Below are 17,845 nucleotides of genomic sequence, written 5' to 3' on the forward strand. Positions count from 1 at the left end.
AGAAGGCAAATCTACCTTATGGTATTTTTCTCACATGTATCTTTGAATACTTTCATGTTGATTTAATCAATGAGCCTGTAGAAAACAGGGTTTCTACCATCAAAGGAGGCAGAGTTTCTGGAACCGGGAAAGGAAACAAAGGAAAAGGCTCGATGCCAGCCATGTCATTTGACAGTGATCTTGAAAGTCGTCCTTCTGAGCCATATAAGCTTGCTGAGTCACTCAAGGACGTTGTAAATGAGCTTTCACATATGTCCAAACTGATGGCACGTTCCTACAAAGAAGCTCGTAAGCAGGCTTACCAAAATGAAAAAGATTGGAACAAATGTAATGAAAGGATAAATCTGCTCCTCCAAAGCTTTGAAAAGGATATGGCTCCATCCGACAAAGACAATGATTTTTCTGACTTTGATGCCTAATTGTTAGGCTCACTACTGCCCATTTATGTTTGAACAATTTCTAGTTTACTGCTCTTTTGGTTTGAGTACTGTTTTTTTTTTTTTTTTGTTATTGGTTGACTGTACTTGGATACTCTGGACCTTTTTATTTTGGTTTAAACAAATATTTTGCATTTTGGCATGTTATTTTTCATTTGTTCTGCAGGACCCTCATTGATAACAAAAGGGGGAGGAATTAAAAAGAGAAAAAAAACAAGGTTGAATCTGTTGATAACTGGACAAAGACTGAAATCTGAATGATTACTCTTGTGCTCTAAATTTTTGATTTAATTTCTAATAATTATTCAATGGTTTATGCTCTGATTTATGCATTATCAAGTTTTGAATTTTTGGTGCTCTGATACTTTTTGATAATTTCTGATCTGATATGTTGGATGAACTTTATGTTGCTGGATAATTTTTGTTTGATTGAATATTTTGACTGCAAATATTTTTTAGGAATTATTTGTTTTGAGCATGTTGAGTTAAAGTATGCTAAGTCTTGGTTGCAATGTACTCTGTATTCAGGCATACTTTATGTTTATTTGTTGAGCAAGAAAAATTGGTTAGAAGATAACAAATCAGGTTTTGTTTATCTTAATACATATGCTCAAAAATTAAAGTGTTCAACATTTTTTCAATGTACCATATGTTGAATACATTTTGGAATGTATTAAGCTTGTTACAGGTAATGCTTCCACTGATAAAAAGTGCACATATTAAGGGGGAGCTATGTGACAAATGGAAAGGGAGAGGATTCCAAATATTCAAGGGAGTAATTTTGCTTTTAATCCTTAACCTCTTTTTAGTTTTAACAATGTTTATCATCAAGGAGAAGATTGTTGATTTTGGAAAACTTCAAATTATTGTGATGATCAAACATTGTTAAAAATATTATTTACAAAATTATTAATTTAATTTTTGGTTATTATTAACTTAATTACCAATTAGTTGTTTAACAAGTTTGTTGAAGTGTGCAGATTTTGTTATTGGGTAAAAAGAAAATTAAGCCCAATATGATGACAAGGGTCAGCCTTTGCAACAATAAAGTCAAACAAAGTGGCTGTGAATTATTTTGATGCTAAGCTAATACTCATTGGGTCAGAGAAATAATGAGAAGCCTAAAACAATTTCCTTTTGATCCAACAAAAAGGTTGGTCCGAAATTAAAAGAAAAGAGAAAGGAAATGGTGCATGCTTCCCACGGTTACCTACTCCCACTTTGGAATGGAATTCAAATTTCGGTCACTTTACTGACAAGGAAGTAGCTTGAAGATGCAAGCTATCAGAGGTAGAGGCAGAGAAGCTATGAAGAAGCAAGCAGCCAAGGTGATGATGGCTCTTGCAAAAAGAAGATCCAAGGTATGGCGTGGCTGAGATCTTTACCACTAAAGGTAAGATGTGGTGAGAAAGCCTCAAGATCTCCATACCTAGAAATGGTTGCAATCCCTTTCGGTCAGAGAAAAAGATCCCTGTGGTATGGCTCGTTTCTACTTTTTGTTCATCCATCACAGAAGGTAGCTACCGTAGCTACGTGGAGGAGGAAGCAGAAGTGGAGCAGAAGGAGCTGTCAAGGATCAAGTGTTCATCAAGGGTTAGAAATCTTTCTTGGTGACCAAGTCAAGATGGAAGGCTCAAATTGATGAAGCTTGAAGAAAAGGGATGAGAAAGAGGTAATTGCATGTTGGTTTTTGCTTTCGGTTCCCTCTCTCTTCTCTCTGTCCGAACCGGTTTTGGTGTTGAAGAAGAAGAAGTTGGCTCGGTTGGACCGAGTTTCAACCTTGGAGGCTTCCTGGTGCGGTATTTGTAACCCACTAACTTACCAGCAAGTGCACCAGGTCGTACCAAGTAATACCTTACGTGAGTAAGGGTCGATCTCACGAGGATTGATGGATTAAGCAACAATAGTATTTGATAGGCTTAGTTAGACAAACAGAAAAGAGTAATTGAGAGTTCAAAAGCATTAAACAATAAAGAAGAGTTTGAAGATAGGCAGGTGAATAAGTTGGGAGTAAAATATTGAGAAGACAGTTAAGGTTTTAGAGTTATCTATTTTTCCGGATTAACTTTTCTTACTAACTATTTTAATCATGTAGGATTTAATTTATGGCAAACTATATGTGACTAGACCCTAATTCCTTAGACCTTTCTAGTCTCCTCTAAAATTCATTAACTGCCAATTCCTTGGTCAATTAATTCCAATTAGAAGTTGCATGATCAAATTCCAGTTTGCATGCCACAAAAACTCTAATTACCCAAAAATAAAAAGATTATATGTCACGTATCCTGTTAAATCCAGATAATTAAAATTTAAGAGAATATGTTTTCAAGATGTTGTTCAAGTAAAGAGCTTTTTCAAGTTATACAAGAACTCAAATAGAAAGAGGGTCATACTTCCGTTCCACCCAAATTCATAAGATAAAGAGCGAAAACAATTCTTAAATTATAAATCCATGCATAAATTAAAATAGAAAAAGCAATAAAATTAATCCATAGAAATAGACAGAGCTCCTAACCTTAACAATGGAGGATTATTTGCTCATGGTTCAGAGTAGAAAATAAGGATTCTAATAAAATGTATTTTGGTAGTCTGGGATCAGAATAATATTGAGGTGGTATCCCCCTATTTATATCTAATCCTAATTAATTTAAAATCTATCTTTAAAACTAAAATAATATCTTTTCCTATTTTTAAAATTTGAATTTAAATTAGAATTAATTATAGCAATCAGCAAATCTTCAATTGATGGATGGGGACCACTTGGCTTCACTAGGATCCACACCTAACTTGGGCTTGGTAGCATGAATTAGAGTTTAGTTGAGTGAAGCTGCACCTAACTTGGGTTTAGTGCGCCTAACTTGGGCTTTAGTGCACCTAACTTGAAGTGGGCAGGGCCAATCTCACGTATTGTTGTTGTGTCTTGCGCCTAACTTGAGAAATCTCAAGTTAGGCGCAGTCTTGGCAGTGAGTTCGGAGAAGAAGTATGGACTATTATATATCGTTGGAAAGCTCTAGAAGTTAGCTTTTCAACGCAACTAGAATCACATCCATTGGACCTCTGTAACTCGAGTTATTCAAGTTTGAGTGCAGAGAGGTCAGGGTTGACAACATCATTCGCCTTCATCTCTTCTTCTGCAGAAACTCCATCAAATCCAGCTGAATGCTACCTAAAATAAATAGAATTGCACAAGAATCAAAGTAGAATCCATAGTGGCTAAAAGATAATTAACTTGATTAAACTCAACAATTTAAATGCAAATTCACTAGGAAAATATAGGAAAGATGCTCACGCATCACAACACCAAACTTGAATTGTTGCTTGTCCTCAAGCAACCAAAACTAATATAAGCTTAGGATGTGAATTTGCATGAGAATGAAAGTTCGATTAAGCCCATGTCTCTTCTTATAGTGGGGTTTACAACTGCAAGCCTGAACAGTTTTGGCATCTCACTTTATCCTTTGAAGTTCAGAATGATTGGCATCTATAGGAACTCAGAATTCAGATAGTGTTATTGATTCTCCTAGTTCAGTATGTTGATTCTTGAACACAGCTACTTTATGAGTCTTGGCCGTGACCCTAAGCATTTTGTTTTTCAGTATTACCACCGGATACATAAATGCCACAGACACATAACTGGGTGAACCTTTTCAAATTGTGACTCAGCTTTGCTAGAGTCCCCAGTTAGAGGTGCCCAGAGTTCTTAAGCACACTCTTTTTGCTTTGGACCACGACTTTAACCGCTCAGTCTCAAGCTTTTCACTTGACACCTTCACGCCACAAGCACATGGTTAGGGACAGCTTGATTTAGCCACTTAGGCCAGGATTTTATTCCTTTTGGCCCTCCTATCCATTAATGCTCAAAGCCTTGGATCCTTTTTACCCTTTGCCTTTTAGTTTAAAGGGTTATTGGCTTTTTCTGCTTGATTTTTTGTCTTTCTTTTTCGTTATTTTATTTTATTTTATATTTTTTTCGCAAGCTTCGTAGTTTTCACTGCTTTTTCTTGCTTCAAGAATCAATTTTATGATTTTTCAGATTATCAATAACATTTCTCTTTTTTCATCATTCTTTCAAGAGCCAACAATTTTAACATTCATAAACTTCACTATAAAAAATATGCACTGTTCATGTCATGCATTCAGAATCACAGAAAATACCACCACATTTATGTAAATAAGACTATTCTTCAATATAGACCCACTTTCTCATGCAATATATCACTCCTGTATTTTTTTTATTTGAATTCAAGCTCAGTGAGTAATACATGAGACATCTTTTCAGAATTAAAGCAATAGGGAAAACTAAACTAGTCCTAGGACTCTAACTAATAAAGGATCATGCAACAAACAAAGCAAAATAGCCGAAAACTGAAACATAACATTGAAAAAGAGGGGAGGAATAAAAAATAAAAGGAACTCAACCACCTTAATTATCCTAGCGGTCGTTTTATTCTTCAGGTTGTGCTCCTCCGTGAAGATGATTCGCCTCCCTTTGGTGCCATAAGAATAGACAGAAAACCTATAAGCGAAGCGTCAACACCAAACTTAAAGGTTTGCTTGTCCTCAAGCAAAGAAGAACTGAAAATAAAAAGAGCCAAATATTAATATGAAAGAAAAAGGAAAGGATAAAACAACAAGAGAGAATTAGGATTGGGAGAGGGAGGAAGAAAATTAAAACTGAGCAACGGAGGCGACGTGTACGCGTATGCGTGGGTCGCGGAATTTTCTTAGTGACACGTCAGCGTCAGGCACGCGTCCGCGTGCCTTGGGTTTTGCGTGATTCGCGCGAAGCCAGCCGCGCGCACGCGCAACTCTCTGTTCGCATGGATAGGGAATCAATATTGGCATACGACGCATTCGCGTCATGGACGCGCACGCGTCGATGGCCGTTTGGTCAAATGACGCTTGCGCATCGTGTGCCAATTTTTTTTTGAGGTGTTCAGTTCCTGTGATAAAATAGCTGCATGATCAGAAAATTAGTAAGAACTTAATAAAAATCAAATAAGTAAGAAAACTACTACTACTAAAAAAATAACTAAGGATACGAAATTATTGGGTTGCCTCTCGACAAGCGCTTCTTTAACGTCACTAGCTTGACAGTCAGCTCCTCTAAGGAGGAGGATCATAGGGGCTCAGCTCTTCACCCCTTACTTTGAACTTCTTTCCTGTGTCTCCATAAATTAGCTTAATATGCTCCAGAGAGATAATTCTGTTTACTGTATAGATCCATACTGGGTTCTTAGTCAACACCACTTTCATTCCTGGGGAGAAACCTTTAGTGGGGATCTTTTTGTTTCTCTATCCCCTGGGTATTTTCTTCTTTTTGGGAACCTCCTCCTTGGTGGATGATGCATTCCAAACACCAAACTTAGGTTTGATGTCAGGAGGAATTTTACTGATTGTCACTAAATGAGGTTTGAGCTGCAGACTCTGCTGTGCATCATCAGGGGGTTCTTGAAGATTTGGATCAATAAGCTCAGCCTGTATGCACCTCTCTTCTTCACCTGTTGAATGTATATCTTTGAAGACATGAAAGACCAGTTGCTCATTATGCACTCTAAGCACTAATTCACCCACTTTTACATCAATCAGAGCTCTTCCAGTGGCTAGGAATGGTCTTCCTAGAATTATAGAGGCATTCTCATCCTCCCCTGTATCAAGAATTACAAAATCTGCTGGGAGGAAGAACTTACCCACTTTGACCAAGATATTCTCCACTAATCCGTATGCAGGCTTCATGGATTTGTCCGCCATCTGTAATGCTATCTTTGTGGGTTGTGCCTCTTGAATCTGCAGCTTCTTCATCACAGACAAGGGCATTAAATTGATGCTTGCTCCTAGATCACATAACGCTTTCTCAAAGGTTGTGCTCCCAATGGTGCATGGAATTTGAAAGCTTCCTAGATCTGGCATCTTCTTTGGTAAGTTATTATGAATGATGGCACTGCATTCTTTAGTCAGGACCACTGTCTCATCTCCCTTTAAAGGCTTCTTCTTTGACAACAGCTCCTTCATGAACTTGGCATAGAGAGGCATTTGTTCCAAAACCTCAGCAAAAGGAATATTGATTTGTAACTTTCTGAAGACTTCCAAGAACTTTGAAAACTGCTTGTCCTTGGTCTCCTTTTGAAGTCTCTGAGGATATGGCATTTTAGGCTTGTACTCAGGAGCCTTTGGCAATGTAGGATAAGTGTCAAGAGAGTCTGGGAATGGGTTGTTTGCACGCTTTGGAGGGGCGTGCTCCACTTCTCCCTGCTTCTCCTCTGGAGCTTCCTTTTCAACTAGCTCTTCATTGGCCTTGGTCTCAGGTCCAGCTACTTTACCACTTCTCAATTGAATAACCTTGCAATCTTCTCCTGGGTTCACCACTGCATCCTCTTGAAATGTACTTGCAGACCTCTCAAGTATTTGCTTGCTCAGTTGACCCACTAGCACCTCTAAGTTTCTAATGGAGGCTCTGATTTCCTGCATAACTTGTGCTTCCATACTTGCCACTTGTCCACTTATCAAGGTGATAGCCTTGCATTCCTCTCTTGGATTTGGAATTGTGTTATCAGGAAGGCTATTAGTGGTCCTCTGATCAATTTCAGTGACTTTTGTGGCTAATTGACCCATTTGAATCTCCAGGTTCTTGATGGATGCTCTGGTTTCCTGTCTGAAACCTGTCAATATTGCTTCCAAATCATTGTTCTGCTGGAAACCACCCTGAGAACTATTGTTGAAGTTCTGATGTCTCTGAGGTTGGTCCCTCCATCCAAAATTTGGGTGATTTCTCCATCCCTGGTTGTATGTCTTAGAATATGGATCATTGTTGGGATTCCTAGGACCACTCCCCATGTAATTCACCTGTTCAGAAGAAGGTTGAGCATAATCATAATTATCATTTTGCAAAAAATTGCCTGCCATGTCATAGGAGATTTATTGTGGTGAATTTTGTGTGTTAATAGCTGAGACTTGCATGCCAAAGACGAAGGAACCGCGGCTGAGCAAACAAAGACGACGGACGCCAAGGTCGAGGAAGCAACCGTGATCGGTGACAGCAAACAGGGGTTGAAGATTTGGAGCACGAGGGACGCTAGATGACGGATGGCGAACTTTGAGTGCGACGGACGGCAATAGTATGCCACTCCTTGTGGCGGTGGTGTAGGCTTACAGTGCTAGGGTTTTGTGGTTGGGTTTGGGTGATTTCTCTGACTGAAAGAAAGAAACGGAGAAAGGGAGAAAGAAACGAATGAGCTTCCCTTTTTTTGTGTAAACCGGCCTGGTTCCGGTTCGATCCGAACGGTTGGTTTTTGTGCGGTTCAACAATTTTTTGCCGGTTTTTTAATTACCAGTTTTATATGCCTGCTCGGTCTGTTAGTGTTATTAGTTTGCGGTTAAACCGATCTGATCGACCGGTCCAGTCCAGTTTCCAGGTTTATTGTTGAGAACAAAAACCGCTATCAATTAAACATCAACACATTTTGCGTTCAATAGTGAAGTTGCAATATTTCATCTTTTTATTTTATATTGTTATTAAAATTAATGGAAACAACATAATACTACCAAGTTAAATGACAATATTAGAAACAAATTAATGAAAACGGCTTTACTATAAAGTATTAATAAAATAAAATAACAAACACTATCGCAGTAAAGGAAAACATATTACAAGTTTACAACAGATAATCACAAAAAAAAATTTGGAAATTGAATTATGGATGGTTGTGGTACTTTCAATCTATTATTGCTCATAAAGCCACTCAAATTCAATATACCCCAAAAAAAATTTGAAAAATAATAGCTAACCTCTGTAGACCAAAAAAATTTCCAAAATTAAGTTTCAAGTATAGTACTTTAGAAGTCTCATCTTAGATCAGTAATGGCAAAAGAAATATAATGCATATTAGTAAATGTAAATGGATCTTAGTACCTTTGGACATTTTGGCCCTTCATTGACATTACTTGATAAAGGTCTTATAATATAGTCCACATACTTTTTTACTACCTAATAAAGGTTGCTAGAATCACATAAAAGAAATTTATCAAAACTGCGATCCACAGCAACACAGGCAAATGCCTTATTGTTAACAGACAACGATCTCAAATCCGTCAATTGACCAGGCTTTAGCTTGGGATAAGCTGAGTACAGGTATGAAGTAATCAAAAAATCTAGCACAACATCTCCAGGAAACTCCAGACGCTGCAAAAAAAGAAATGTCAGGTTACAACAGATAAATAATCAGTGTCGTAACGGAGTTCTCAGATTTATAGAGTACAGAAATAGTTCCTATCATAACTGAGATATTGGGGTGTACAGTAAAGGATCCTTGCCTGGTAGCAACCTCCTCCATGCTTATTGTTACAAGGATGCACAAATGGCTGAAGAAGCAGATCCTTATGAATGAAGTGATATCCCAACTTATCTTCGAGGGAAAGAATGTTTATACATCAGCAGAGAGAGGACTATAGCCAACACTTCCTCGGCAAACATTAATCAATTGTGAGGCTATAAAACCAACTTGTATGCCAAGCCACGTAAGAAATACAATTGCAGCTTTAAAGTCACTGTCAACTATAAACGCTCTGACCAAAGCTTCAACTGCATCAGCAATTGTTTTTATATATAGCCAGTGGTGATTTTTATTGCTCTGGATTTCATTTGAGCTTCCTTGCTCCTTAACAGAAGTTAAACATGATTGTATACTTTCTTCCGTTTCATTGTTGCAGACTATCGGGCAAGGACGGCCAAATGCGTAGAATTGACAGGGATCAACCGCCTGATCATGTATATAGACCTGGGATTATAAGGCAGGAAGGTAGAGATAAGTTGGTAACAAAATTAGGAATTCTAAAGCTTCTATCAAGGTAGAACACACATGAAAAGCAAAGTTACAAGCCTTCTGTTAGTTTCTATATTTTCACCCTTTCAGACTTTCTACAATTTTTCAAGACCATTTATCCTTGTTAGTACTTCCAAGTATGGTAATCTTTTCTCTGTTAAACAAAGGTTTCATGTCATCAAAGAGAAAAATTAGGAAGATCCAAATCCCACAAAGCATGTCTTTTATCTACTAGCCAATTTTAGCATATATTAAATTATTTGACAGCACATCTAGTGACCAAAATTAGTTGCCCTGTATATCATATAAATTCAAAGGAAAGGAGAATCCAAAATAATCAATTTTGCTATATAGGTATTGAATATGTTGGTTGAAACTTGAAAGTGTAACTTCACCTGCAAATTGCGTTTAAGAGCCAACTTATACAAATTGGAATTATTTACAACATTAGAACGCCTTGCAGTAAGGTCTCCTTCATGAAGACTGTCATGTGTGAGGAAAAAATGGCGTGCAACAGCAAATTTGAGAAAAGCATCTCCAAGCACTTCTAGTCTTTCAAGCGAAAACCGTTCCTAACAGTTCTCAGTGTTGAGATCTTCAAGAATCTAGTAGTTGTCACAACTGTTAGTAACTCTAAACCACGACATTCTTCCACACAGTACAAGAACAATAGCAAATGAAGGAAATAGAATATAATACTTATATATCTATAAGAAGTACCTCTGGCCTTACTGTATGGGAGTTAATTTCAGCTGCCTCTGGGAAGAATGGAGACAGCATTTGCTTGAGTTCAATAGCAACCAGTAAGTTTCCAAGACGATTCATAACTGAGGGTAGCAAAGATATGGAACTACCCATATCCTTCAAAAAACCCACAACTTTCAGTTCGCAAAGCTCAGGAGGCAAATCAACAAAGAACTCCTCCAGCTTCTGTGGCTCTGTTATTGACAGTTAAAATTACAATAATGAGAGAAAAATCCGAAGACAAAAAAAAATTCAAAATCAAGACATAAAGTTCATAGTCAATATGAAATTCTTAAAAATGCCCAGGCATGTCATCATGATCCTTCTCTCCCTACCAACAATGGGAAGAGACAATATGGAATATTAGATATAGTCCTCCTATTGGGACAAGTATCGGCATTGCAAAAACAAAGTCATCAATAATCTAAGATAACTAATTAAAGTTACTTAAGATTTAAAATGATGGAAAGTTTAAAGGAATCTCATCCTCAATGGCTTATGGTTTTTGGTCAACCAGTTCTCGAAATCACTAAATGAAGAAAAAAAAGGTAGCCTATGTGTGGCAAATCAAGAATCATAGTGGAAAATGATGAGACATATATCTTAGTGTCACCTAAATAATTTAGTCAACAACAGCTACTAATATTCAAGGAAATGCATATTACACACCTTTCCCTTCTTGTCAAAGGGTAGACTTCTGTGTTCAATCATCTCTTGAGGTAATTTTTCAACATTAGTTTCATGAAGAATGGAGATAACAGATGAACCTTCATGTTTTTCAATTCGAAAAACTTCATAAGGTGCAACCTGTTGAGAAAATAAATAAATAATAATTTTCTAGCTTACTCATTAAACTAAAGCATATGAATACAGATAATTGTAGGACATACCTTGGTTGTGAAACCATTAGCCCAATTCACTTCCATGTTACCATCTTCGAAACCAGTAACATTCCCAACACATCACAGGAAAGGATTATCAGGGAACTCATCTACACAATAAACTTGGTTCCCATCTTCAAGAGAAGCCTCCGCCTTCAAGTCAGTCACTGACTTGCCATTATCTTACACAAGAAATTAAGTAAGTATTTCATGAATCAGTTTAACATGAAGCCAATCCTTGAAACTATCTAACTAATACAAGGTTAGCATTGGCTGACAGCTCTGTGAGTTATGGTTAACAGATTGGCTTAGAGCATGAGAGAGATTTGCTCTCGGTATAGGTCAGAATTTCTTTGACCACGCTCACTATCTCAGATTTTAGAACTATATCAGATTGAAGAAACAAAAAATCATGAAAATTTTCAGAACAATATCAAATCAATAACAAAATTTCCAAACAATATCAAATCAATAACAAATAAATTCAGAACTGTATCATAATTCAGGCAAATCAAATTCATGAAAAATAAGTTATCTAAAAAAAACCCTCAGGAGGGCAGTTCCAGAACTGTTTTGCTATAAAAGGGGAGTTGAGGGAAGGGCGAAAGCGAGTCAGCTGCTTGAGGGTGAGAACGACGGCTAGCGTACGGCTTCTTCGACGGTGAGAACGAAGGTTGGGGACTGGGGGGGGGGCACTAGTGAGTAAAGCCCGCCTTCTTGGTGTTATCATCGTTCTACTTCTTCGTCGCCATTGAAGCTCAAGCTCTGAACTCTGAATGGGGATGATTGATTTTGAGTCTGAGCAAGCCGTGAGACAGCTACTATCATTTGAGCCGCAAACACAATATCACCAAAACAAAAGGAGTAGTCTGGGTGCTCTACAAGTTCGTAGGCGCTCACAGTTTTCTTCGTTTTTTCTCCAGCAAAATTATCTTCATTGGAAATGGAAACAGCTTTCCATTGTACAGAGTTGAGTTGATTTTTTTCTTTCAATTTCAGGGAGAAATGGGACCGGGGTGAATTGAGTTTCTGCACAAAGTAAAGTTATAGAAATTATATATTTATCCCTCTTATAAAAATATTTAATTACAAAATTACCCTACTTTAGTTAAGATATTAACTCTTATTGAGTTAAATTAACTCAAACTAAAACCAAGCATCCAATTAAAACATGCCACGTCAGGAGGGGTAATTTACATGTTGAAATAGAGGGGATTGGGTAGAACTCACCAATAATATAATATTTATTAGTCATATAACATTACTCTTAAAAATATACATTGAGAGTGGATATTAGACAAATACAAAAAACATATAAAAATAAAACATGCACAAATATATACATTGAGAGTGGATATTAAACAAATACAAAACTCTAACATATAAAAATAAAACATGCACAAATATAAGACAAGTAACCAACAAGATAAGTAAGATCTCAATTCTTCTCATTGCTATTTACTCAATTATTAAGTTTGTATGTGTGATGATGTATATTTTCTATTCCAAATTCCCGCATATTATTATAAATTAATAATTGAATGGATAACAATGAGCATGATAACCTGTGTTTATGTGCCTTGCAAGAATAACAGATTTCGGCGAACTGGATATTTTAGTGGCGGAACACTACCAAAAAAAAGTTGGTTAATACGGCAATTTTCTTGGATAATTACAGCCATTTAAATTATCATTATATATAAAAAAAAAAAAACCGTAATCTAAAGTGTCATTTTAAAAATTACGATAATTATGACGGTTTTTTAAAAATCGTTACAATTTTTTTGTTAAAATAACAGTTTTTTAAATGTTTAAAATGACAGTTAAAAATTATCGTTATATCCAAATAAAATGACAATTTTTTAATTAATTAAAAGGCGGTTATAAATCATCAACTGTTGTTTTATCGAGTTAAATTAACATGTTATTTTATAAAATAGCAGTTATAAATTGTCCATTTTTTCTAGGAAGCAAGCAAAAGAACACATTTTTTGGAAAAGTGAAAGAATGAGATTAGAGGACACGTGATCCACCATCATGTACGAAGAATTCTCCCCTGTCCTGCACAACATAAACAACAAATCGATTCAGTTTTAGCAAATCAATTCAAATAGGTTACAGAAAATATAAAAGAGAGTAAGAAGATAGAAAACTTACAGAGAAGAATTTAGAAAAGTGAGACCTAAGAGAATGATTAGTAGTGGATTTGACGACGGTGTGAGTGTGACGGAGCAATGTAACGACAGCACAGCAACTACGGTGCGACAGTAGCAGAGAGGAGGTTGGTGAAATAGCGGCGGTGAAATAGAGAAGGTCGAAATTAATTTCATGAGTAAAATGTAAGTGATGAAGTGGAGCAAAATGAGAAAGGCAGAAAGTATGCACAGGTAAGATTTTTTATTGATAAAAGTCGACAGTAATTTCATCGATTTTAGTTAGTAAAAAATCAACATTCTAGTGGTCTATTTTATATAATATATCTACACCATTTATCTGAATTTTAAAAGGATCTCTATCGTCTAAATTTATCGACGGAAAGTGATGTCGATATCATAAATGTTAAAAATAAATAACATATTCCTTGATTTATTTAAAAAAAAATTTTTTTGACCTATTACTCTGCCGATAACGTGATAATAATATTAACACATTCTAATGTCGCCAAAATAATAGACGGTTGGATATTAATTTGAATATTTTATTTTTAATTATATTTTTTCACCGTATTGACGATAAACTGTTGAAAAGACAAAAAATTTAACCGTCAATTTTGGCATCGAAAAATATTTTGTCTCTTGTAGTATTTTTAGAGTATTTTTAGAATACTCTGACACTCAATTAATTTTTTTTTATTTCTATAAAAACACTGCTAAATATAACATTTAAAAGTCATCGTAATTAACAATCCCTTTGCAGTAATTTAAAAATATTTATACATTATATTTGTCTAGTTAATTCTGGAAAATTCTTGATACTTGAGACTTGATGAATAAAAACTTTCATGAAGATTTCAATGGAAAATAAATTTTACGCATTGATAGCACATATCAGTGGGGATCATGACATGGTTATTCCTTTTGTGGCGACTCAAGTGTGAATAAGATCGTTAAACTAATGGCCAAGTTGTAGGGTATTCATTCCTTTAACTCTAGAAAAGCTATGTTATGCAATTGATGTTTTTCTTTTCTCTTTTGTATTTATTGATGAGTAAATAGTCATTTTTTACCATTAAAAATTTGATCGTTGAATGTAAACTCCACAAAGTAAATAAATAATTATTCAATAAATTAATTATTATTTAAAAAATTAAAAAATTAAAATTTATTATTTAAAGATGTAAAAATAATTAAAGTATAAATTTTTAACATAAATTTTAAAGATTTTGGTCCAAAATTAAGTTATCGGACCAAACCGGTTGAATCAAATCCATATTGGGCTTAAGACCTAACCCATTCACCCTCACTTAATTGGCTTCAACCACTCGTTCCCCTTTTCACACTTCTTACTCAATTTGGGAAGGAGGTCCTCATCAAATTAATAGTTCAAGCGTTACCTGCTTATACTATGAATGTGATTCTTTTTTTCAAAGGTTTTTGTGAACGGGTTAGTAAGAAAATTGCCAAATTTTGGTGGACATCTTCAAGTAAGGAAAGAGGTATTCATTGGAAGAGTTGGGATAAGATATGTGCCAGTAAAAAGGATGGAAGTATTGGGTTTAAGGATTTATATAGTCATAATATAGCTTATTTGGTTAAACAAGCGTGGAGAATTTCGGAAAATCCTAAAGCAATTTGGGTTCAGGTACTTAAAGTTATTTAGGGCTTGTTTGGGTGAGTTTCTAAAAAAAGATCTTTTTTCGAGTTATCTTTTTTTAAAAGATCTTATGAAAAAGTAAAAGTAATTTTATGTTTGGGTATTTCATATAAAAAGATCTTTTTATTTATCAATTATGTTTGGGTATAACAATATAAAAGTACTTTTTTGTTTATTTATTATATGAAAAATATCTCTTTTTTAAGGAAAAAAGATCTTTTAAAAAAAGATGTAAATTACAGCTTCTCAAAAAAGATATATTTTTTTCTAGTGCTTTTATTTTTACTACTAGAAATTTTTCAAACACGCTAAAAAATAAAAAAGATATTTTTTCATTGAAAAAATATCTTTTTTTATCAAGATAATGGCACCCAAACAAACACTTACTTTCCAAAGGATGACTTTAAAGTTGCTAAGGCAAGAAGGGCAGCATCATGGATGTGGAAAAGTATTGTTCATGGCAGGGATTTTATTTTGAGAAATAGAAGATGGTTGATAGGGAATGAAGAGCGAGTAAGAATTTTGGAAGATAAGTGGATAATGAATATGGATAAGGATCTTGTCATTAGAAACCTTGATATTGAGTTTGTGAACGATCTAATTCTTGAGGGAGAGGGGTGGAATATGAATAAGTTAAAGATGTATTTTGATGGAGCTTCGGTCGATAAAATCATTAGAACTCGAGTAAGTTTTTTTGGAAGGGAGGATAGGTTTTGCTGGCCTTTCAGAACGGATGGCATTTACACTATCAAGACGGGATATCATGTTGCTAGGAATGAAAGGAGCTCCGGTAATAACAATAACCCATCTACCAGTGAAGATTTAAAGTATTTATGGCAGGAGATCTGGAAATTAAGAGTTCCTCAAAAAATCAGAACCTTTTTATGGCGGACTTCGCATAACATACTACTTGTTTTTGGAAATCTTTTTTAATAAAAGAATCACTAACACCCCTATGTGTCCTATTTGTTTGCAGGAACCAGAGACCACTGAGCATGCATTGCTACTATGTCCCTGGACAATGACAGCTTGGTTTGGTGCCCAAATTCAATGCTGTCCTACGACCCTAACAGTTTTTTCTTTTGGGAAGTGGATGATGGATCTTCTAGGAAAAATGAGGCTGAATGCAGGGACTAATTATGATCTTTGCAGCAGTAAGGTTGGTTTTCTAGTTTGGGAGGTGTGGAAAGCGAGAAATCTAACAGTATATCAGAAGATCAATCCTAATCCTATAATGGTGATTCGCAAAGCTAAACTAATGGAACTAGAATTTGCGGAAATGATAGAAGAACCAGCAAAGGATTCAACTAATGTAACGAGACCAGGCAGCAGGGTTACCTGAAGACCGCCACTGGAAGGTTGGATCAAATGCAACGTTGATGCAGCATTCGTTGGAGCTCAATCTTTGGGTGCTACGGCAGCGGTATTTAGAGACCATAATGGAACCCTTCTCTCAATAATTAACTCCACCATAGTCGCCGCTTCGCCATTGGCTGCGGAGACATTAGCGGTTAGGGCAGCTTTAATTATGTCACAAAATTTTTAAATGCAGAAAGTTATCATAGAATCAAATAATCAGATACTCATTTAGGCGCTAAAGTCACATGCATCAATTGCAGAAATTCAAGTTGTACTAAATGACATACTACATTTAGCAAGAGGCATTCCAAATTGTGGTTTTACTTGGGTGCCCAGAGAAGCAAACTCATTAGCGCATGAAGTGGCGAAGCTCACAGGTCAGGGAACTCTCCACTAGAATTGGATCATGTATAAGCCACGGTCCATCAAGAACATCCTTCGAAAGGATAATTTTGCCGTCTCAAGATTGGCAAATAGATCATGACTGACGGCAGGAGTTTTTTGGGAGTTCAGGAGTTCTAATTAGGTTGCTGTGGCATACATCTCGATGCTCCAGGTGACAGTGCAGACAGCAGAGGCGGAGCTTGGAGATGAGGCAGAGGGGGCCACGAGGGTTGCTGCATTGCCGGAGGAGTTTGCTAAGGTGGGCTCTTTCACATTGATCTAGGGTTTTCAGGTTCGATTGTTGGTAGATTGGCGAGGTTATGTCTGGTGCATGTGCGGACAACTATACTAAAGGGAATGAATGCAATCGGAAGGGTGGGATTAGGCGTGGCAGACGAAGTCTCATGGCGGTTAAAGAGTCAGTGAATCAACAACACATCCAGTGCTGCTGCTGCAACATAGGGGGGTTGTCAACAGAAGACTGAGAGGACTGAGGAGGCGTGGATGAAGTATCCAGTTGTGGGAGGCGGCAAGGAGAACCTGGAATCATCGTGGACTTTGTGGAAGTGGACTGCTCGCCAGATCAACAGATTTTGATGCTTCATAGTTTCAGAGAGAGTAGAAGCAAACCGAAGCTCGAGATGGTTGTGGAGACGGGACGGTCTTGTCAGAGATCCGCGGAAGAACTTCAGTAGGAATAGAATGCACTTTCTGACGGAGTTTGCACTGAACCAGAATGGGATGTAGTTGTCTGTTGGCTTTAGGCGTGGGTGGCCAGGGTTCGGCCTTGCTTCGGCAGCTTAAGAGGAACGGCGGACTAAGGGAACTGATTACGATTGATATCCGAGTTGGGTGGGGGCTGGATAGTTCGTCTGTTTTTGTTGTGCTCTAGGCCCTTTGTTGGCCAGGCACCATCCAAAAAAAAAAATAGAGGTTCACTAATTAACAAATTTTTTCTGATAAAAAGAAAAGGAATTTTTTACTTCCATTAATAAGGAAGGGAAGGATTATTCTGGAGAACCCTAGACCTTCATTTATGTGATTATGTGATTAAGTTAACACCGTAACTCATACGTATATGTCCATAAAATTTGTTATTTGTTTATTTTAAACTCTTTTAAAGTAATATTATTAAAATGGTTAATTTTTTTTGCAATAATTAAAAATATTATTAAAAAGATAATATTATTAATTAACTGAAATAATTAGGAATTAATATATTTATTAATTTTTTTAGAATAATATTATTAAAAATAATTAAGTTGTTGCAATGATTAATATAATAATATTATAACAGTTAATATTATTATTAGGGGCTATACTACACATTCAAGTATTTTTTCATCCAAATTTTATTCAAGTAGGTCCAATACCAATAAAAATCACTTTCATTAAAAGAGCGTCATT

At 36.1% G+C, this 17,845-nt stretch overlaps 1 long non-coding RNA gene across 1 annotated transcript; it reads right to left on the reverse strand.

The window, feature by feature from the left end:
- Positions 1 to 8,297: 8,297 nt before the first annotated feature.
- Positions 8,298 to 17,308, reverse strand: LOC112767022 (uncharacterized). The gene is made up of 10 exons (XR_011875012.1): positions 16,342 to 17,308; positions 16,034 to 16,188; positions 13,040 to 13,136; positions 12,448 to 12,943; positions 10,892 to 11,911; positions 10,671 to 10,808; positions 9,978 to 10,195; positions 9,653 to 9,862; positions 8,749 to 9,212; positions 8,298 to 8,617 (listed from the first exon to the last, which is right to left on the reverse strand). It is a non-coding gene; the product is annotated as an uncharacterized lncRNA (long non-coding RNA).
- Positions 17,309 to 17,845: the final 537 nt, after the last annotated feature.

Source organism: Arachis hypogaea, chromosome 17 (assembly GCF_003086295.3).
Source record: "Arachis hypogaea cultivar Tifrunner chromosome 17, arahy.Tifrunner.gnm2.J5K5, whole genome shotgun sequence".
Lineage (NCBI taxonomy): Eukaryota > Viridiplantae > Streptophyta > Magnoliopsida > Fabales > Fabaceae > Arachis > Arachis hypogaea.